At 38.6% G+C, this 24,798-nt stretch overlaps 1 protein-coding gene across 3 annotated transcripts in view; it reads right to left on the reverse strand.

Annotated features, from left to right (window-relative positions):
* The window catches only part of PTPRG (protein tyrosine phosphatase receptor type G), a 676,041-nt gene that overhangs the window by 247,307 nt on the left and 403,936 nt on the right, over positions 1-24,798 (reverse strand). The window lies entirely within an intron of this gene.

Raw genomic sequence — 24,798 nt, forward strand, 5'->3', positions numbered from 1 at the left:
ACTGTCATATCCTCTGTCAACATCTCTATTCCCTCTTACCATGCTTTCCCTCTGTCCATTAGCTGTCCCGGATTTTTTCCTCAAATATGCCATTCTCTCCCTAAACTCTGGGCCTTTACATGCTGTTCCCTTTGCCTGGAACATGCCTTTCCCCAGGTTCCCCTATCCAACTCTTCTACATTCTTTAGGTTTCAGGGAATATGTAACTCATCCCAGGAAGTAGTCCTTGAGCTTCTAGGCTAGGTAAATTACTCATCTCATTTTCTTCCCCTGTAGTCTGCAGGTCACCTGTTGTCTTAGAACTGCAGTTAGAATGCTAGTTCCACCTTGTTCACCTAGCACAGAGGCTGGCATATAGTCAGTGCTCAACACCCCTTTGCTGAGTGTCACAAAGGCAGTGAAGTGAGGATCAGTCTAAATTCCTATCTCATCCCAGAAGTGAATCAGCCTTCATCCAAAATGAAGTCAATGACAATTCCTTGTCTTGTGCAGATTTTTGCACAACTAATCCCATTATAGACACTCACGTCATACCCTTGCATTTGTCTGCAATTCAACATTCTTCATTTCATACAGTTTGCTGTTCATTAACTGTTCTTGAGTGCATCTCGCATCCCAAACTGGATTTTAAGATTTATGAATCCCCCACCACTCCAAGACCTACGCCTCCTCAACACTCACTTGAAAGTCAACTGATTGATCAATGATGGCATTTCCAGTAAAAGCCTGATTCCCTTTACCCGTAATTATGAAACATGCTTAAGCTGACTAATACCCATTTAACCACAATTCTACAATAAATCCCTAGGCTGAAAGTTTTAATTTATAGAAATGTTGAACCATCTATTAAAAAGTACTAATTAGTCTTATATATATTTTGTCCTTCTACCTACCTCTAATAACTCCTTAAAGCAATATTTCAATTAGACTGGTTTTACAAGCAACTGATTTATGAGGATTCTGACAGGCTGACATTAGGTTAGCATATAGACATCAATAAGAACAAAATAACTTTTTTAATAAAGTAAACTTTTTTTGGTAATGTGTCAAAATGGACTTAGATAAAACAAATGCAGAAAGGGACAAGTTAAAAGAGCATAGGAAAAAATTTCCATCGTTTTACAACTGTGTATATATATATAGAATGCATATCTGCTTAAAGTTAAGCCTGTATTTGGATATACATGATTTCACTGAGAGCCTCATGCAATTTAAAACTTGAGTAACTCAGAATACACAAATGTTAGAGGCAAATTGTAAACAATATATTTACTCATCACACCCATATCCTTTAGCCGAACATAAGGATAAGCATGAAAGCAATTTATGAAGTCATTCAACCAAAGCCAGAAAATGCAAGTTAGAAAATCAGATTGGACAATGCCTTGTGACAGGTGGAAGGTGGCCAGGCAAGAGGAAATGCACTATGTTATTTTAGGAACATCACTCTTTCACAGTATTCATAATTCACATTTTATCATCGCCCATAATATAAAGTTTAAAGTAAATGCAAGGTCTTATGAAGGAAGACCTGATCTCACCAAATAAACAGGAGCAGATATATCTGTTTGTATGCATTTTCCCTTGTTCCTCCCTCCTTTCAGCGCAATCACAATAGAAAATGGTTGGCTGGGATAACAGAGGGTTTGAAGGTCACCCACGTTGCAGTCAGTCTGCCTTGGATTTTAATTTATGTGTTTTTAAAATGTGGACAGCATCCAGATGGTAAGTTTTCCAATGGAGATGGATAAATTAATAAATAAATAACTCAAGCATCCCTTCAGAGGACATGCTGCTGTTTTGACTCATTCATAAATAATATCTAGTGTTTTAGCAGGTTTAAGGGCATGCCAGGAATACAAATTGTAGCGAGGACAGCTCTAGTCACCTTTTGATAATGAGCCCGTCTTTAAATAATAGACACCTTTCTCTTCTGTTCTAGGAGGCAAATTTGAAGCTTCTGAAGATGGAAGATGGATTTGTGAGAATGAAGGAATAAGCAGTGTCTCCGAATGGACTCTCACTCAGACCTGTCAGTCATGCTTGCTTAACCACATCCAGATGATACACAGAAAGTTCTTCCAAGAGCACCACTCAAGATTTGATGCTTACCCAGATGAACATAGTCTTTTGGAGGTAAAAAAGACAAAGTTCTTAATGTATGAGAGAAGGAACATGTTAGAGACTGTGCCAATCCCCTTTTCTCTGGAAACACCCAAAAAGACTAGACCCAGGTCTGCCATATTTGTTCTGTATTGCATGGCCATAGCCAAGTGGACCAGGTATGGACCACCTGACCCAAGGGGACCAATCAGGTTGTCTTTTTCCTGGGTCTTTGGCATTAGGCCCAAAGGACTGTTGGTGAATGTCAACCCATAATCGACCAACTCAAGGAGTTTCAGGAACCAGAAGGCATCACACAGACTGAGAACCTGTTTACAGCAGAAGATACCAAAGAAGAAACTACGAAGACACAAACACAAACTGAAGATGTAAAAAAAGACTTCTATCAACTTTTCATCCCCTTTCTAGCCACACTTGTGCCCTTGAGTTCCAAGGGACACTCTTATATCTTTATAATTAAGTATCCTTTTATGTTTCAGCTGACTCGAGTTGGTTTCTGCTCCGTGCAACCCATGAGTGCTAACAAAGCAACAACATATAGCAAGGCTCTGCTTTCAGACATAACTTCCTTTTTTGATGGCTACCAGGCAACATAATACAGTATGGTGGCAAGGCTTGACTGGGAATAGTAAGGTATGTGCATATTTGGAAATGCAATCATGATACCTCAGCACTCCTGTTCCTCTGGTTGAACTGAACAATATTCTTCTGACTGAATTAACAACAGGATTTAATGAAACCACATATTTCATAACGTGTTTGGTCATGCATTTCAGTTTTGTTTGGAATCAGAACCACTGCTCTCCTAGAATGTGACAGATTAAACTATTAAAAATGTATAGGCAGTAATTATTGTATCGTTGCCAGAAAACAAGAATATTTTCCAATATAATGCGAATGTCACCAGAGAAAGATCACTTTGAAAGAACTCTTTATAATAAAAGAAATGCATATCTTTCAACAGGATATTAAAAGGGTATCTGTAAAAGTGGTTATCCTTTTTATGGAGGACTCTTTTTCTCCCCTTTAGAACAAAGAACCATGCACATTCTGACTCCCAGTAAACCACTGTCTTATCCCTTCAGTAATTAATGGATGCTTTGATACCAAGGAATCCTAAAGAACATTCTTCAAGCCTTAAATGCAGGCTGGGCTGATTCACACATAGCACATCTAAAAAGATCTGGGGAATAAATAATCACGAGTTGCAAACACTTGCCCGGAGCATTTGGGCACCAACCAGATTTCCAACAAGGGAAGTGATTTTTTATTATAACAAGCAACATTACTTACTGAAACACAAAAATGTGCCTCTCTTCTAACCCCTGGCCTTGTCCTACAGACAAACACACAAATTTCCCGGTGATCATTTAGCAAATCCTTTTAAAAAAAAATTACATTGGCTCTGGGACACGTTTCTTGATGGATTTGGAAACCTGTGCTCACGAAGTAAGTTTATTTCTTTGGCAAGGCTCTGCCTAGCTTAAAATCTGATTAGGCTAGCCTACAGGTAAATTTTTGTCAGCTGCTTGGCTTAAAATATGAGTCGGCACTCAAAAATATTTGGAAAAATTAGGTTTAGCATGCATAGAGGCTTTTCCAGGTAAGGGACAAATTATTTTTAAACAGGCACTTGCTTTCAGCCAGGATCCTGGATATCCAAGACTCTGGCTGCGAATGGGTGTCTGAGGTGCTGACTTACTCTGACACGACCCCATTGGGTGGAAACTGCCTCTTCCAGGGGAGGCGGCAGTAGGCATGCCGGGGCTCTGCAGTAGACATGAAGCTGCCAGTCACCTTCTATGACCAAAATCAGAATAAAGTATAGGTGGTGGAGGCCAGTTAAACGAGTCTGTGCTGGGGGCTGTGAGGGTGGAGGGAGCACAGACTTCCTCATGCTCGCAATGTTCTTTGGAGCTAGATCTGCCCAGAAGATAGGTCTTCTCTGGCCTATTAATTAGTGATTTTTTAATCTTCTGCAGAAAAACCACTCCGGATGAATATAACGAGCTTTATCTCCAATTTACCTTATTAAAGAGCCACCGGAGGGAAAAACATTATGATAAAAGGGGGTAAAAAAACAAAACAATTTCAACAGTAAGGGGCCCTTTTCCTCAAGAGAATACAATACCTATGCTGACTCTAAATGATTATGGTAAATGATTCTTGTTTTCGACTCAGTAGTGGTCACAATAATGAGTAGATAATAATAATTGTTACCATTTATTTGCTCATATGTCAGGCACTGTGCCAACACATATTTGTTTTACTTTATACAACAATCTTCTAAGTAGGATTTTTATCCTCCTATTTAAGATAAGATAACTGAGGCTTGCCAAAGTAAAGTTACATGCCCAGGTCATGCAGTTGGGGGTGAAGGGACTGCCATTCAAACGCAGGCTCACATGTTTGAGTTCCAATCTTAGGCACTTACTCACCACATTATTCTTGGTGCGTCTGAGGTGAGCACAAAAGAAGGCCCATGGTACCCATAGTACTTGACTGAGATACAGAAAAGTCAAGCTACATGGAACAGAAAGACTTGTCTAGGAAGTAAAAAACATGGAGAAGTAGTTAATGTAAAAAAATGTTTAATGTCAAAAATGTTGCATTTCAATCTTTAAGCATGAAGTTTCAGAAACCTCTGTATCCAAGAAAAACTAGGACTAATCAGAGGCCAACGTGGAATACAGTCATCATCAAACCTTCGTATGTGATAAAAGCTGCTTCAGCCTAAGAGATCAATTCCATTTAGGCTATTTATGCAGTGACGCTAGTAAATCTATGAGAAATAAACAGGGCTCACTTACACCATTGATTACCAAACTTTAAGACAGATGGCATTGCATACTTTAATGCATGGGTTGCAAAATCATTTTTCTCTTTAATAACATACCCTTTATTGAAAAAGAAATCATTTAAGCATCATGACAATAAAGCATTGCAATTTCTATTAACCTTTTGAGAAACTTCTGATTAAAAATGTTTCAGTAAATTACGAGAAAGAATACAAAAATGGTTTAGCCTTCTAAAAGCCAATACTCGAGGAAGACATTGTTTGAGGTTTTCTCTTGTAACTCTGATAAAAATTAGTTAGGTCATCACTGAAGACTATACATGGCCTGGCTCAACAATTTTTTCTAGTAAGATTAGTTTTTATTGTGTCCTTCTGTTAAAACATTGATAAGTTTTACATGGGTTCAAAAGAGAGTTGTTTTGAAACTTGGTGATTTTTAAGGATAGGCAGATACTCAAGGGAAAAACCATTAGAATTACTGAGGTCATATAAAATAATTCAAAGGGAAAAAAATTACTCAAGAATGGTTACATTTTACATTTCTCAACAAAACAAAATCTTGGATCCCTTTAGAAGTACTAATAACTTAAAACCATGTCATTTGAATTCAAAAACAATAGAAGAAAATTTGGTTACTGTAATAAAGGAAAAATAGTCATCAAAAGAACTGGAAAAATGGTTTTCTATCATACTGAAAAGAGAATTCCTAAAAAATAATTCTAGGGGTCTGGGCCTGAGGCATAGTGGTTAAGTTTGTGAGCTCTGCTTTGGCAGCCCAGGTTTGTGGGTTCAGATCCCAGGCGTGGACCTATATCACGTGTCAGCCATGCTGTGTCGGTGTCCCACATACAAAATAGAAGAAGACTGACACAGATGTTAGCTCAGGGCAAATCTTCCTCAAGCAAAAAAGGACGAAGACTGGCAGCAGATGTTAGTTCAGGGCAAATCTTCCTCGGGAAAGTCAATCAATCAATCAATCAATCGTTGTAAATTGAGGCACACAAATACAAAACACTCTGAGTCCTTCCCAGTCCTTCCAGCAAGGTTGCAAAACTAAATTCTCAAATCAAATGCCAAAACAAAACATAAAGCAAACTTGCCCATAGTAACATTAGCACATCTGCATCAAGAATATGTATGTTGCTAAATATATGCATTTAGACCTATAATTTTTTTTTTTTACAAGTTCTTCTCTTAAGTGCAGAGGTGGGTAGTGACAGCTAAGACACCACTGTCACAGTGTCTAACTCTGACTTCACTGCCCACATATGAAAACCTTCTGGTCTAACTCCCAGCCTATTACATAAACATCTCCCTTCTATCTGGGGTCACAAGCATGACTTACACCCCAAGAAGATAACTCTCATACTAATAAAGAACAAGAAATTGCTACAGTTAGGTCAAAACAACAGAGGTAGCAAATTGCTTTTAAAGACAGATTATTACTGAAAATGTGGTAAAAAAGAAAAAACTTCCCATTATCTAATACGGGCAAATTGGAAATTCTCATGTAGAAAAACACAAAATGAAGCCCTATTTATGATCCTAAACCCAGTAATATGAATTCAAGTCTAAAGCATTTATCAGATCTGTTTAAATTCATTCATTAACTGATCAACCTTTACCACATAACTTGTTACGAATTAGAGAAGGAAAACTTGCATCCAAAAATTTTTACTTTCTTTTTTTCAAATATCCACTTGATATAAAGGGTAACAAGTGGTAAAATGGTCAAAAAGATTCCACAGAAAAGCGAATAAACTGGAACTCCACACACAGCTCAGGGAACTCAGATCAACTCTGATTTACATCCACTCTGATTTGAATCCACTTTCCATTCCATCTCTGCTTAAACGCACGTCATGCAGGAGACCTAAGTTTGATGAATGGAAAACCAAAAACAGTTAATGATAGTAACACACCAAATGCTCTTTTTAAATTGCCTGACATTAAAAAAGCATATGTTCTATACTTTTTTTCTAGGAAAAACACCACAAAAATAAAGTAGTGGACTCTCATTATAGCTATTGCCAGAATAAATGACATCATGGAAAAGTGGAGAGGTGGGGGATCAGCAAGAGCATCTTGATAGAAAAAGAAATTCATTCGTTACTAACCACCAGGTTGAGTTAAACCAAAGTACTGAATTAAGACAAAAAGACTTCAAAAGGAATGAAAGCGAATTGGTAACCACTAAACAGACATTCTCAAAACCGCCTTACTTTATTTGTCTTTCCAATAATGACCAAAGTTAAATTTCTTTGGACCTCTTGATGTCTGAGAAAACAACTACAATATGTCCTAAGATGAGCTTTTCATTGAAAATTCAAGTTTTCCCCAAGAGGAATGTGGTTAATAATACTGTTACTGAAGGACTGTTGCACAGTATCTTGTAATCTTGTTAGTATTTTTGATAAACCCTAAATTTATCCAGGGTTTACTATGTTCTAAAACACTATGACAACCAGTACCTTCTTTTATGTTTACCATAGACTAGAAAAAACAGATTTTAACCTCTTGATATTCAAGTTTAAACCTGCCAATGTTAAACTGCCAATGTTGGCCCTGAGCTCTCAGAATGATCAGTCTCTCTGGGTTTCAATATCAGTAAAAAGGGGGAGATTTTGGATACATCCAAATTTCAGAAGGTTTAGTGATTTTTGGTAACCATGCCTGGAAATAATTTTGCTTGTTTTCTTATATATAGAAGTAATCGAAGATGATGAAGAGAGAGGAAAGTAACACATATTCGAAAATAATACCTGGGGAAATACATAACAATAAGAAATATTCCAAGCCAGATGGAACATGTACTAATGACCTTAAAAGGAAAATGGTTGGAGAAATCCCAGCAAGAAGATATACAGAAAACTGGAAGAGATGAGGGTCTTTGGCTGAAATTCCCAAATGGCTTGCATACCGGGAAAACACACATTTGTTTTAGTAGTGCTAATGGACAGTTGAGGCAAATGTCATCATAACTCTATTTTTGATCAATTCCATCTTTAGCCAAGGAAAAGTTCTGATTTCCTGATGTTTTCGTCAGGACTATGAGGGCAAAAACCTCAACATCTGCTTATTAATATATTTATATCTGAGGTTGATTCAGAGTTGTATGTCAATATAACATAGAAGTGTAATTACTGAACAGATAATAGGCATTGTTACGGTTTTTTCTGTTTTATTAAACTATTTAGATCAGGTAACTTAACAAGAACATATGCAGCAGTAAAGATAAACTGTAGGCTTTGAGGTTAAATTTAATTAATTAGTGAAGTATCTTCCTAAGGAATGAGTTTGTTTTGTTTTGAATTTATTCATCATATTGTTTTAATACACATGCAATAAGAAGGTTGAAGAAAAATTTTAAAAGAAGAACCACCAAGAAAAATAAAAGGCTTCCAATAAACAATATATCACCAAGCAATCAATTACTCACTTTTTATTAACTAAAATAATAGCTTTTATTTCTGTAGAAATAATAGTTGTACAGAAAAGCCACTAATAGCTGATGTGCAAAATAACTCTCAAATGATAGTGCCACTAGGTTTGTTTATCTTAAGCTGTTGCTGGGTGAATTTCAGACCCAAAAGGTGTATTATTCTAGCTCTTAGCAGATCGATTTACTAATCCACCTAAGACTCTATCAATCTTAGAGCCAATCTTTCTACCTATCACCAAAAACCGGGGTTCCATCCCCATTCATAAGAACATTAGGCATGTCAAATAAATTGAAGGCCGTATTCAAATCCGAGCTCCCTGCCAGTTCTGATCTGCACTTCCATCGTTCACACCATAATCTACTTAAATTGAACAAAGCCTGTTGGGTAAGACCTGCTGAACTTTCCACCCTCTCCTGAGCCAACGGAAGGTGACAAGCATTGTGCCTGCCAGTCAGTACGTCAAAACAAAATGCCCATGAATACCGATGCCAGTGTGCCAAGTGCCGGCACCAGAACTAGATTTGACTAAAAGATAGAGACATTTTGGGAGCTAGTTCTTGTGAACCTGAGCTGAAAGAATCCTTATATGACTAAACTAAGACGAAAAGCGGCAAATTCATTCTTTTATTTTACAAAAAAATTAAACAGGTCACCTACAACATACAAGGTTCTGTGCTTGGCACTAAGGTTATAGAAATTAACGAGACAGCCAGCAATGGTCCCTGCTCACTGACGCTAGCAGAATAGTCACAGCAGCCTTCACTGTGAGCTTTCAGAACTTTAGAAAATTCATGAGACTAGTAATGAGGTTATATGTAAAATTTTATGTAAATTTTATATATTCTGTACATTAGAAAGTAAAAGACAAAATAGTCCTATAGAAAAAAATCTATTCCTTTTTTCCTCTAGATTTTTTTGTGGAGGGGGAGGTGAGATAGAAAGATCGGAAAACAACACTAGAGTCTGAATGAAGCAATAAATCCAGAAAAAAAAGAAAAGACATCTAAATGTACAAAATTTCACATGCAATTTCAGGAGGAACTTGCATCTTGGTGGGGGAAATTAATTATTATTAATACAGTTTCAGAATTTATATATTTACATATAGAAAAACTAAATTGTATTACAATATAATACCAAATTAATTAACTTTGCATAGCATCCTGAACATTCTTAATTCATGAAGGTAAGGCAGACACAGTAAGGTGTAACACAAAGAACTTTAACTTTGAGATTAAACACCCTGGATCTGAAACCGTACTTGATCACCAATTCTAGCCCACCAGTATGTTGTGAAGGCCAAGACAGTATATTTTACATAAAGGGTGTAGCATACATATAAATACAGAGATTTTGGCTTTTTCAAACAGATTTCCAGTTTCTTTTGAAAAAGCCAGAGTTCTAGGGGCCAGCACAGCAGTGTAGCGGTTAAGTTGCTATGCTCCGCTTTGGTGGCCCAGTGGCCCAGAGTTCCCAGGTTCAGATCCTGGGCATGGACCTACGCACCACTTATCAAGCCATGCTGTAGTTGGCATCCTAAACATAAAATAGAGGAAGATGGGCACAGATGTTAGTTCAGGGCCAATCTTCCTCAGCAAAAAGAGGAGGATTGGTGGCAGATGTTAGCTCAGAGATAATCTTATTCAAAAAAAAATTTATTAATTTATTACAAAAAGCCAGAGTTCTGACTAATATTGGCACATGTTCCCAAATGTCAGCCAGTAAAACAGCATTTTAGACAATTCCTTTCTTTCACCTTCATGTCATATGGCTGATCCGTAGAGAACCTGAGTTTGTTCCAAATATATGCTCTCTACATAGCTGTGATGTTTGTAACAGGGAAAAATGGAAAGAGCTAAAATGTCCATCAACAAGGCAATGCTAAAACAAATTATGTCACATCCATACCATGAAAAGGAGAAAATATTTAGTAATCACCTACTATATGACACTAAACTAGGTGCCTTATAAATATACTTTTAATTCCTCCAAAAGCTCTCATCAGGTAGACATTAGTATCAAATTTCAGTTTACAGATAAAGGAACAGGTCAAATATATGCCCAATGTCATGTAGCTAGAAAGTGGCAGTGAAGAGATTTGAACCCCAGCAATCTGGCTCTGAGCCTAAGCTATGCAGCATTTAAACATCATGATGCAGACAGCTACTTATTGACAATGGAAGACTTCCATCATGTTGTAAGTGGAAATGAGCCTATAAAACTATGCACGGCATTTCGCATTTCTAATGAGTGTTATATGGTTGCAAGAAAAACACATACTTTCTTCTCAACTCATACATTGTTTGAATTGTTTTATAATAAACATATATTACTTTGATAATCAAAAGACTATGAAACTATTTGCATTTTGAGAAAAAAGTGTCTTTTATGCTTTCATATGCTGCCTTTGTACTTGTTTGTGGTTAGAAAAAATAAGGTCTCAGAAATGACATTAAATTAGACTCATTGTTCTGTTATTTTCCTTCTTGATATTAAAGTAAAATGCATTAATTGTGAAAAATTTGTAGAATGCAGCAAGGTACAAGTAAGAAAATCAGATTTCATTTTTGAAGGAGTGAAGAATATTTCAAAATATGGAAAATATTCATAACATGTGAAGTGATAAAGCAGGCTGTGATCATATTCACTTTGATACGGAGTATAATTTTAACTCCCCTTACTCACTGCCAAATATTGGCAGGAAATGGATGAAAATGTCAACAGGGATCACTCTGTGATCAGCAGAACTCAGACTACCAGGCTCCTTAACTGACTGCTACCAAGACAACTCTAAGCTCTACGGAGATTTCTATCCGGATGCTCTACTCTCCGACTTCAGTTTTCTTATCTGAAAAATAGAGATACTGGTTATTAACTGCTATTTTTATGGAAACATGTTTTTAATAAGTCATGATTAAATGACACATGCGTGTGAAGTGTTCTGAGTGTAGACAGTCAGGACTTTTTGAAAAGTTAACTATCGTTATCCGGAGAGTTGTTTTTGATAGAACCATGGAGGAGTGTCTTTTACTTCTCGACACCTGATTCAGGAGGTCCTCAGAAGGGCTGAGGGAATTTGATTTTGAAAAATCTCCCCTAAATTTTGTGAAAGAGACGAGCCCCTGGGAAGCATCTGCTACTGGCCAGGGTGCTGTGCCCGAGCTGTAACCAGTGAGTAGAGTCAGCTTTTATAGGTCCTGGTTCCATTCTGGGCCCCCAAAGACTAGGGTGATTCCTTCGTCCATGAGAATCCCTTCAAAACCATCAAGACCCACTACCACACTCTATCTGTGCATCACTCTTCCTTCCAATCACCTGGTCTCCAGAGGAGGCCGGCTCACTAAAGGCCAGTGACAAAACCAGTGTGCCTTCGAGATCTAATGCTTCCTCTCCTCAATCCATGTCCTCATTTACACCTCATTCACGCCCTCCTCCTTTCCTAGGGAGCATCTCATCCAGCCACACCCACACTGTGTCCTTCCAGAGTTGACCTCCTATGCATCTTATTCCAAGCAATGCCTTGCTCTTTGCCAGAGCAGCATCTATGAATTTTATTAATGTGCTCAATAGAGATAAAACTCCTATTTTGTTCTTTCCTTTATATTAGCATTTGAAGAGGCAGCAATACCTTAACTCAAGTACTGGAATTCCACCATTGACATGGCGACCCTCAATCATTTAAAGAAACTGGCCCACTAGAAAGAAAGGGCATCACCCCCAGAGTCTACAAATCATCTTTTATTTGACTCCAAATCCCGTTCCTGCTTACATCATAGGATTCTAGTAAACTTTGGAAAGGAAATAGCAAGACAGAGCACAATGGAGGGGCGTGGTGTCCATCTTAAGGATATGCAACATTTTATCTGACAGTGGAAAAACAGACTGTCAATTGAGTGTTTTTTGGTTTCTTTGTTTCATATACCAGTAACAAGGAATGGGTGAAAATTACTTGAATTTGGTGTTGGAAAATTTTGAAATGCCCACTTGATTTTGACATAAATTCTGGTTAAGATTCACTCTGCTGGTCTCAGATGCCACGAAGTCAAAAGGCCAATGTGTCTTGTTCATTATGAAATTCCCAAATGCTTACCACAACGCCTAGTTCTCAGTGAATACAGAGGAAGGCATTGGTCTGGGATGGGGTGAGGGTGGGGTGGAGGAGAGCAACCTGGCAACTTCATAAGCCTTTGTGTATGGGCACTGGAGAACCTTCTAGTGAATGACCCTGCAGAGAAATGCAGCACACAATTCTCAAGGCTCCTACGTTAGCTCATGAATAAAACTGATAATCTCAATCTAAAATTCCCAAAGGCACGCCTTTTAACTCTGCTACAGTAATTGCTCATGTACATATTAACAGCCCTCAAAAACCTGGACCTCATTGACTAATTGGAACAATCTGTCTTGATATGTAGATGTAATGGTTGTTAATATAAGAGCTACACTCTGGAAGAACAGACCTTAAAAAGATCATTTTGCGAGCTGCACGACTAACCCTCATCCTCACAGCATGAGGCAAGAGGATGAAAGTGTGTATTTGGGAGTAACTAATTTACTTGGGTCTTTCACACCCTTAATTCAAGAGGTAGTTTGGGAGGCGGAGTTGCTTCTTTAAATGTCCTTTTTATGAATGAATTACAAGATTTCATTCTCAGGATTTATAGTTCCTTACTCTTTAAACCACTGAGATAACGAGATAAAGATACAACATGAGAATGTTGGTTTCTTACTACCTATTACTGCTTACTGTTTTATGGGACCGTATCCATCAGTGGCCGAGATTCAGCATCAGATGAGACAGACCCCTCCTGCAGAAAGCTTGCTTGCAATGTATGGGGGTGGGGGGGGGGGAGGCAAGTTAATAAACAAGTAAACAAATCAATAAGTAATTCCAAAAAGTGATGAGTACTATGATGAAAATGAAACTATGGAATAAGAAAGAAAGAGACTGAGTTGGCAGGGAAGAGAGTGTGCAATGTAACAATGGGTAGATTAGGAAAGGAATGGACCACAAGAAGGGATAATCAGGGAGAGAACATTCTGGACTGAGGAAACAGCCTGTGAAAACGAGGTGGGGAGAATGGGGCGTAGGGGGAAGTAGGAACCAGATCAAGTAGGGCCTTGTAGGATCTTTGGATTTATTCAACAAGTGATCAGAAACTACTGGAAGATCTTAAGCAGAGGACAAACGTAATACAATTCAAGTGTTTAAAAGAAAACTTTGGTTACTGGATAAGGAGTGGATTGTGGGGGGCAAAAGAGATCTTTCAGGAATCTATAGCAACAGTCAAAGTTAGAGATGGTGATGGCTTGAACTAGGGTAGAAACAGTGGAAAAGAAAAGAAAAGGATGGAGTGAGGATCTGCTGCCTAATGTTAATAAGAGGATGTAGACATCATAATAATGGCTAATAGTGAAAAAGCTCTTAGCAGGCCCTGCCTGAAGCACTCGACATCTATCAACTCAAATCAAACCTTCAAGAAGGGCAGCTGTTTCATTATTACTACGTTTAATCACTTCACTATGGTACACTCTTCTTTAGTGTATAACATATACTATGTAATCAAAACTAGTATGTAATACATATTACACAAATAAAATTTAGATATTACATAATGAAACATTTGAAAGAAATTTTTAAAACTAAATGAAATGCTATAAAATATTACAGATTAGTCAGTTATCCATGATTTTCTCTCCTCAAATTGTTTTCTTTTATAAAACACAAATTTTAGCACCTGAGATAATATTACTATCTGATCTCTCTTGGTTAGCATGTTCTTCCCTCAAAACAATCAGAAATCAACTTCTCCCCATTGCATCCATCTGTGGCCCCAGCCACCATCATCTCCTTGCAAACGTTACAATCATCTTCTGACTTCAGTATCCACAGGTGTTCCCTATGCTCAAGCACAGCCAGAAGGATCCTTCTAAAATATATGTCAGATAATGTCACACCTCCACTGAGAACATTCCAAGGGCTTCCCATCTCACCTGAAGTAAAAGCCACAGTGCTTCCCATGGTCCACAGACCTCATATTATCAGGACCTTTACTATTTGGCTGACTGCTTTCCTGTCACACTCCCCCTTGCTTGCTCAAACAGGCCAGGCAGGCTTCTGCCTCAGGGCCTTAGCACCTGCTGAAATATAAGACTCTTGAGGCAGGGCACTCTGTTTTAGAGAAGTTTCTATTAATCAATTGAATGAACAAACACTACTGATAATATAGAAACTAGACAAAAGTGTAAGGAAGTAATTTAAACATTTCATACGGCATCAAGGATTGGAAAAGAGCTCTCTCCTGAACTACCTGGGCAGCATTTCCCCTATATGTTCTCCTCATCATTAGTCTCAGAGGATATACAAATGCAGTCGTGTGTCACTTACAATGAGGATAAGTTCTGAGAAATGCATCGTTAGGTGATTTCCTGGTTGTGTGAAGGTCACAAACATACTGATGGGAACAAACTTGCCACCCCAAAATGTGTCTCTTTAACATGAGGATTATTTTAGGCTGATTACTTTTAAGAAACAAAAGATTCAGAAAGTCTGTCTTGTTACCTCCCCCTTAACTGTCTAAAAGAACTCAGATTAAAAAAACCAGTCTCAGGGGGCCGGTCTGGTAGCCCACTGGTTAAGTTCATGTGTTCTGCTTCAGTGGCCCGGGCTTCACAGGTTTGGATCCTGGGCACAGACCTAGCACTGCTCACCAAGCCACGCTGTGGCGGCATCCCACCTAAAACAGAGGAAGACTGGCACAGATGTTAGCTCAGCAACAATCTTTCTCAAGCAAAAAGAGGGAAATTGGCAACAAATGTTAGCTCAGGGCCCATCTTCCTCACACACACACACACACACACACACACAAAACCCGTCTTAGGAAGTGAGCCATCACCTGAACACAACATGAACTAGGTGGTAGACAGGGAGGATCCTAGAAAAGCCTGTTTGTCAGGCTCCCCTCTGTGTTTTTCTGTTTCTGTGTGGCCAAACACTTGTTTTCCAAAGTGTGCTCCTATTCACCTACCTAGGAATTGCCTTCCTTCCCTTTGAAGTCCCTGACTCTGCCCACCCCCAAGGTCTTCTTGTGTCTTTAGCCGAGGATGGTACTTAAGGTGAGGGCTTCGGCCATTTTGGCAAGTTACTCAATTTTCCTGGGCTTCTCCCATGTATACATGTTATTAAACTTCCATTTGTTTTTCTCCTGTTAATCTGTCTCACGTCAATTTAATTCTTAGACCAGACAGAAGAACCTAGAAGAGGAGAAGAAAATTTCTTCCGTGGTCAACGGAGTTTGGGTGATTCCTGGTTAAATCAAAATTAAGCAGGTTTATCTAGTGGAATACCTCACAAGAATTTTACTACATTAGCCCACCATCAAGCTAAAGATGAAGCAGACATGTTACGCAGCATTTCCTAAATATACCTGAGCATAGATCACTTTTTATGCAGAGCACTTAGACCAAATAATGAGAATCTGGGGGCATATATAGTGGGGGCATAGTTTTCTAAGGGTGCTGTCTACGTATGGTTATGATATTTCAGCCCATACTTGCCCTGTCAATAAATAAATATAAATAAATAAAGTGATGAAAACAGAGAAAGAGAGAGAGAAGCAAATTCAAAGGCAGAAGCAGGCTGAAAAACGGCAGGAAATCATGGGATGCGTTTTCTTGCACCCCAATCTTCCTTGATCAGAGAATGGTCAACACTGAGGCATAAACTCAGAAGATTCTCTGAAATACTGAACTTTATAAGCTAATGCAGTAAAGGTTTTAATCGAGAGATTCAGAAATCAAAGCTCTATCTGTATAGTAAGAGCTGGGATTTAGAAGTTATTTTAATATTAACCCAAATATCTTTCATGTATTAACCTGAGTTTTAAAGCCCTGTCTTCTAAGACATCTTCAAACATTCAAGAGATGAAATTTATATTTTTAAATAAAATAGGGTTTTGGTGAATTTGCCTAGCTGCTCTCCGTACATAATCCATAAATGTACGGAGAGCAATATCTGTGCTCAACACAGTGCCAGGCCATGCAATCCAGATGGGGAAGCTTTAGGAATTCCCTCCCCATTCCTTTAAAGGGGGGTACTATGAAATTCTATGCTGAGGATTTAAAAGGGAGAGATGAAATAGACTTTCTTTCAATCCTGACTTCTTTCTATTCCTTATAAATCTTTTTGACTGTCCTTTCTGAGTGACGGTGGCACTAAAGAACTTGCTAAAAGCTTTAGATTTAAGATGGCTTGAAACCTTCCTGCTCAAATTTTGACAGGACAAAAAAAAGTTGAAGGGGGGTTGTTTCTGAGCCATATGCCCATAAATCCTCTTGACCTGAACTTACAATACATCTGATCTGGCCACCTGAGGTCTCTCCCTTCAGTGCACAAAGGTCTCCCCAGCCGGCTTTATTTGAGTTCCTCAGCTCGGAAATGGGTTCTGAGAAGAATAGTGTTCAAAGCTCCAGGAACAAACGTTGTAAAAATAAATAAATAAGGGAGAAAAACTTAAAGCTTATAATGAAAAAAACCTGTACTACATCTAGGTGAAGGCTTTTCAACAGCCAAGTCAGATCCCAACAGAAAACTGAGCTACTGTATATAACTTTTCATTGGAAGAGAAAAAATGGGAAAATTTCCACAAATTCAGCATGAAACTTCCTCCTAAAGAATTTCTGTTAGTCTCTTGGATAGTTTATTACCTAAATTCCATTAGTGCGGTCTGCACGTTTCAGAACGGTAGCCACTAGCTGCAGGAGGCTCGTGAGCATTTGAAAAGCAGCCCGTCCAAATGGAGACGTGCTACAAGTGTAAAACACGCAAGGAATTTTAAAAATAGTACAAAAAGGAATGTAAAACACCTCAGTAATAACTTTTTATATTAACTACATGTTGAAATAGTAATATTTTAATATATTAGGGTAAAAATAATAGATTACTAAAATCAATTAAAAATTTAATCTTTAACAATCTAACAGTTGTATAATATAAATTGTATAACATAAAATAAATTATTAAATCAAATCAAATCACCTGTTTCTTTTTATCTCTTTTAAAGTAGCTACTGAAAATTTACAATCACAATGTTTGGCTTACATTATACCTTCTATCCAATGGTGCTGCTCTACGTGATTAAAAATAAAGAATGATCAATCCAGATAAAATGTGTCCTGTTTTCTACAGACATCTCTAGGCAAAGAGCTGGCAGCATTTTCTCTTCCCTTCACCTCTCCTCTCTGTATGTTTTACTACTGGTTCAGCCATGTCTGAACAGTGGAAGCCCTTTGATATTTTTCTTTCCTATTAGACAATAAATAGAAGTTAAGATTCCAACAAAATTATTCCTACAGCATTGGTAATTCTAAAAACACTAAAGGGATGTCAAGAAAAACAACAACATGACTTATCAAATAAAAAGAATGCTGGCTAAGATTTTGGAGATGCTGGAGCCCGGATTCCAGAGTACTAACAGTTGACCTCAGCCAAGCCACTTACCTTCCCAGAAGCTCAGCTGTCCCATCTTTAAGATGGCTATGGTAAAAGCATCTCTCTATGGCTGGTGTGAAAATCAAATGAGGTAACATCTGGAACATTCCTGACACAGGTAGTGCTTATTATGTGGTGTCTACAGTACCCTCATTACAATCACAACCACCAGCACCCCTTCCACCACCATCACCACTACCCTAAACCTTCTCATTGGTTGTCTGAGGGCCCTCCCTTCCCCCAACCCTAGGGTCATCAAGTTTCCATACTGAGAATATCTCCAATTGAACCAGGTTTTCTCTTCACAGAGTGTCATCTGCTCGGCTGTGATTGTCAGTATGATTCAATCAGTCATCAGCTCACTACATGTCGGTGACACACCATCAAAGAGCCCTGAGCCAAGTTCATATCCAAGGATGACTGTGTATGATGAGGACTGTCAGGCACCATGGAGATTTGCCAGGCCAGGGACCGAGGTTGCTTTTACCTCACAAAACCTGTTCTCTGGCTTCGTACAACCAGGCATTAACTTCTCCACTGAGCATACTCTAAGTACCGGGGCCTCCTCAAATGTTCTTCTTAATTAACACAGGACATACCCATAAAAGATCAGCCAGATGGAAATTAAATATTTCACTACTAAAGGAAGACACACGCTGCTCTAAAATGAAATCTTTATTTCAATAAAGTCATTAATTAAGTTTCAACCAATTCCCTTGCCATTTGACGAAACTTACTACAGAGGAAAACTCGATTGGCTACACCACATAATAGTACACAGCAGATAACCAGGAAACAATCCCCTCAACACTTCTAGTGTCCCATGAGGGGGCAGGACCAGGAAAACAGGCAGTGTCTGGAGCTCCACGGACAAAGGACTCTCTGTGAACAAAGCAACTTTTCAGAGAACCTGTAACAATTGCAGGAATTTAAGTCAAGTACAAGGCAGGGTGAAAGAAAGAGCGTGATGTTGCAAAGAAATCTATTTTTAACGGAAAATGTCTCAATCTCCCTTTAATCACAGTTCTCTCTAATGACAAAGCAAGATAGTATCAAGTTCACAAAGATACTAAACAATTGTTTTGTGAACAAGCCAAGTTGGTTTTATAATTTTCAAAATAATTAAAATCCAAATCATCATTGGCGTCCTCTGAAAACATTTATTTGAACAGGACTCCATTTCTTAGAGAGGAATATGGACCAAAGGAGGAGAGTAGAAAGTTATAAACCCCATTTCCAAAAGAGTGATATTGTTAACTAACACTGAAAAAGGAGCGGGACAGTGGTCATATAAGTTTGGGAAAATGCTGAGTTAAACAAGGATAAACAATTTCTTCAATGGACGACTCCTCAAAGCCTTTGGATGTATAAAAGAAATCTTCAAGAAGACATTTCATAGGTCTAAATTTATTTTTGCAGAAAAGAAGGGATACACAAAGAAGTGCTAGCTGAACCAAACACTTAGTCCATGCTCTAGAATATTATGCTGCTGAAGCCAGGGATGGATGTGGGAGCTCAATCTCTGGCAGGACTGGTCCACATGTGAGTTGTTTAGCAGCCTGCCCTGCTTGCAGGAGTGTAGAGGTGACACTGTGTGAGGCCTCTGTGTGTCACAAGTGCATGAGCTCATCTGAGAGAAGGAAGGTGGATGCAGGTTACCTGGGACATAACCTAGGGGTCCAATGCAAAATAACCATTCAACCATAATGTAACAGAAGCATTGGAAGAACCAAGATCCATGTCACAAAATGAAAGGCAAATCATTAGTCTGACTCTAGGCAGGAAGGTAGGAGCCAGGCTGACAGGAGGAAATGCAAGGGCAGGTCAAGGTAACCTATCCAAAGACATGGATACTGAAGACAACCGCAGACCCAAAAGGAACGCTAAAATGGGAATGAATCACAGAACAAGGTCAGCCAAAAACCAGCAACTCTTACCCCTTGTACAAACCTTAACTTTGACTTAGAATGTTGCACAATACCACGGCAGAGAAGAGAAGAGGATGAGAGAGGTACCTGGACACATCCAGCCCACCAGGCAGACAAATGTTTCAATGTGCTTATATCATGGCTGGAACTAATCCATGCTCTCTGGAACATAAAGCAGCGGTGCCACGCTATGAACCCAGTTTTTAAAACACAGGTCCATAAATCTTTTATCAGTGATTATGAAAGCTCAAAGGCTTCCAAGACCAAAGGTGTTTTGTTATTGTTGTTATTTATGATTTTGGTGCAAAATCTAATTCAGTGGTAAAACCTGATGCAAAGAGATGTGAAGCTATTTAGGATACTGGTATTTCCCAATTAATGTGAATATTCATCTGCATGCTGCAAATATTAATGCACTCAAGGCATACAGTCTCAGACCCTACGGCGTGCCCTCTGTAATATATATGGCATATGCACCATAATACCTTTCTAAAAGAGATTCTGAATTTTAAAACATCTGGCCTCAAGGGTTTCAGCTAAGGGACTGGAGACCTGTACCATATGGTAATATGTACATGGTACGTCTTAGGAAAAACGTCTTTGCTTCTATTCACTTGCTAAGATGTTCTAAACAGAGCTGAAATGAACCAGCTGTGAGTTTCACTGGCAAGGGCACACACAGTCAGTTTGGATCATTTAAGCTTATTGAAGACTTCAACTCATAAAGCACCAATAAGTCTGAATCAACAACTCCTGCGATCTCTTGTAATAAACAAGGTTTTAATTATCTCAGACAACATGCATGCAATGAACCTCCACTTTAATGGAGTTCTCAGAGGTTTCATCTAGAGATTTCTCTTTGCATTAACTCCAACTTCAGTTATTAGTGGAAACGCTGCATGATTCAATTCCTATTAGTGTTACATGAACCTTTATTCAAATTACCAATCATAGAAGAGGGAATGAGTGTGGGATGGGGAGGAAATTTAGGATAAGGTAGAAGTTGCCAGAGACAAATGTGGTGGGACAGATAACACAAAATACAGTAGCCATGGAAGTACTGGAACATGATACTCTGACAACACTGTTTTAATCACTGGAATATTCTGAACCTTTTGACTTTAAAGATACTTAATCAAATCTGCAAAGTCCCTTTTGCCATGTAAAGTAATATATATATTTACAGGTTTCAGGGATTAGTGAGTGAACATTTTGGGGAGGGCCATTATCCTGCCTACCAAAACTACCACAGATCTCTCTTTATTCCTTAAACTTATTAAGTATCATCTGCCTCAGGGCCTTTGCATATCCCTCTTCTACAGGCAGGCTTCAATTCAACTCTTCCATCTTAATAAATATCTTATATCTTGATAAATATCTGTCTCCACAGAGGTCTTCCATGTCATGACAAGATGTCCCTCTTCAGGGCCAGGCCGGTGGCGCAGTAGTTAAGTTTGCACATTCCACTTTGGCGGCCAGGGGTCCAGGGGTTCAGATCCTGGGTATGGACCTACACACCGCATATCAAGCCATGCTGTAGCAGGTGTCCCATGTATAAAGTAGAGGAAGATGGGCATGGATGTTAGCTCAGGGCCTGTCTTCCTCAGCAAAAAGAGGAGGAATGGCAGCAGATGTTAGCTCAGGGCTAATCTTCCTCAAAAAAAAAAAAAAATCAACAACAACAACAAAAATGTCCCTCTTCTTCAGAAACTATATCACAACTGATATTACGCAGCTATTTATGTGACTGCTTGTTCAATTTCTGGGTCACCATTAGAATGTAAATATCTTGAGAAGAGACAGTGTCTTTTTGGTTCATAGTTGTAACCCAACGCCTACACAAAAGAAGGCACTCAAGAAAAATCTGCTGCTAGGCAAGGAATAAAGCTGAATAATAGGAGGTGAGGGCATCTGAGGATCCAAATTGAGTCTGGACTCCTAGGCATGGCATGGTAATCTGACTCTAACTTTCTTTTCTAACTTTAACTGAGCTTTAAAGAATGCTAGCTACTGAAGGGCTTTTGTTTTGCTTTTCCAAGGACATTTATTTTTCTATTAGACTGCATGTTTTTAAATGTAGGAACAACAAGACTGAGTTCAGGATTCCAGCCTGGAAAATGCGGACAGGTCTAATTTCTGGATGTGTACAAAGTTGTCGTAGATGACCTCAAAGAATTCCTGGGAAGCAGCAAAACCTACAAAGTTGGGTTTGTTGCAATTTACCCTCAGGGAGCAGATCCAGATTCTTGTGGGACATATGCTTAAAATTCAACCTGCAGAGCTGGAGCAGTAAGGCAGCTGTTGAGATACCCAAGGTCATGACTCTGTCTCAAATGGAATCTAAAGGAACCAGGACCGGCTGTGCTCTTGCCCATAAGGCAAGGTACGTTTTCTCTCTAAAAACCACAAGAGGATGGAACAGCTTCACGAGCAAAGAGTCCTCATTATTCAAATATACTTAAAATGATACCACACCAGTAAAGCAAGGTTGAAGTCCACTAAATACATTGCTTTCATGACTCCGGATTCTCAGAACAGTGACATTTTGGGACGGATAATTCTTTGTCATGGGGGATTTCCTATGAATTGGGATGTTTAGCAGCATCTCTGGCCTCTACCCACAAGATTCTAGTAGCATACCACGGCCCACAATAATGACAACCCAAAATTTCCCTAGAGAATGCCTAATGTCCCCTGTTGGGGGGACGTTGCCTCTAGGTGAGAACCAATACAATCCTCTACCAATCCCAGTGCAATCTTCAACAATGACTCTTCTCTGACTCTCATACACAGTGTACACAAGACAAAAAATAATGGCCCTAATGCTGATAAATTACTATATGATAAATTAATTTCTCAGAAAACAATGTAGTTATGTGGAAAGAAATAAAGTAAGTCTGAGAGGTTCAGACAGTATAAAAATCTCAGGGAGAGCTGGTGTTGATAAAGAGCTCAAATAAGGCAATTCAACATAAAGTACTACATAAAACATTACAGACACGTTTTGGGCAAAAGTGAGCAAATTTCGTGCATATTTTAAAGTTAAATTTGATCTCATTACTTTTGATCTCTGATATTCAAGTTCCTCCATATAGATCTACTAAGTAATTTAACATGTTTATCACATTTTAAAAGAAACAAGCTATGAACCAGATGGGCTTAGATGAAGAACCCAATTAATAGAGGCAGCCTTACCATCTGACACTACTTAAAAGGAATAAATTCAAACAACTTGGTCAAACAATAAGTCTGTGCATTGTAGCTGACGTTTCTTATTACCTTCTGAATTTAATGGCATTCTTTGAGTAAAAGAAAACTGAAATATTCATTTAAAGTGATAAGTTTTCAAAAGCATATGCATCTAGTCAATGCATTTTTCCCAAGTCAAATAGGAGGATGAGACAGGTCCATCTTGGTATCAGAGGATGTGATTGAGAAAGAGAGAGAAGTTTACAGTTCCTACCTCCAGAGATCTTCTTTTCCAAGGCAGCCGCCAAATTAAGTTTTCAAACTTTCAAGCACAGGTCATGTGTCTGGAACAACATTAACTGAACAAATGGCAACCCAATTCTAAGATAGAGAGGCTTCAGAGCAAAGTTACCTGGACACAAACTATCCCTTCAATTCACACCGCCAAAGGGACCAGAGCAGCAAGAACAGAAAGGAAGCCCCAAAGTTAAAAATATGATGTAATTTTGCTTTTACAAAGGACAAATAAAAGTACAAATAAAGTTAAGACTTCTAAGAATGATTCATTCAATTTAAAGGGAGGATGAGAGCCCATTACGTAGAACCCCTATTCATGAGATATATAATTAGCGTGACTAAGACAGGAAGTCCCACAGATAGGAGAATCCTAATTCAGGAAGAATTTGGGTACTGAGAATTTGTCAGCTAAACAAGAAAAATACGAAGCAATTTCTCAGAGTAGTTATCCCTGGTTTCTCTAGAAATCATGGATGAGATACAAATCTATATGAGAATATAAGCATCTACAAACAAAGAAATATGACTGGATTTTCTCATCTTGTAGGGATTCTTCACCTAAGCTTCAAGCATGCCTAGAGGGTCGGGTCCATGAATGGGCTTGAGGAGCTAGGGTGAGTGATGAAACCCTATATATTATATATAAATCTGTGTGTAGACACATATGCGTATTTTCTCTATGGAGGGAGTCTCACCAGAGACTGGAGTATTCACCATATTATCAAAGCACATCATAACTTAACAGAAGTTATAAAACACTATAAGCTGAAAACTTTCTTTAGCCATTTGACTCTTTTGATTCAAACAGGCTAACAATGAGACAATTATCCAAAGTCATTCCATGTTTGAGTCCAGCCACAGGCTTGAACACACACCCACTCAGTTCTTCCACAAACTTGTAAGGCTTACCACGTGGGCAACCAATCAACCATCAAACATGTTTGTCCTAATAAAAGTATATTCACATCCTGATCATGCTTAAAGGGAAAAATAAGGTTAGCAATGGAAGAAATATGCTGTCCACATCCAACATGAATAAAGGAGTTTAGAGACTTGCTCTCTCCTTCCCTCCTTGACCAAAAGATACACATGGCCTACTGCACCCATACCTTTCTTCTGTCCAGCAGCACAGATCTTTGAGAAAAGTGACACAGGGGATGGAAAATGTCCCCATTGATCTCAGTAAAGTTAACAGCAAGTCATACCACCAACGGCCACAGCCTCGTTCTCAACAGCAGGCAGGAGCAAACCAACCTTCAGCTTCCCTCTGAGAGAAGGTTCTGAGACTCCTCTTCATTTATCAGTTAACTTTTCTCCTTTCTAAAGGGTGAAAACGAAGTCATCCAAACTTCATACCTTTCACCTTTAGAAAGCAGAGTTTCAGAAACAGACAGTGACAAGAAACTGTCAGACGAAACAAATGGTTGAAAATCATTGACCAGGGATAACTCTACTCAAACCCCCATGTCTGTGACTTCTCAAGTTAAACAAAGATGAGAAACTTGAGGATGGATATCCACCTGTCATGCT

Source organism: Equus quagga, chromosome 1, assembly GCF_021613505.1.
Source record: "Equus quagga isolate Etosha38 chromosome 1, UCLA_HA_Equagga_1.0, whole genome shotgun sequence".
NCBI lineage: Eukaryota > Metazoa > Chordata > Mammalia > Perissodactyla > Equidae > Equus > Equus quagga.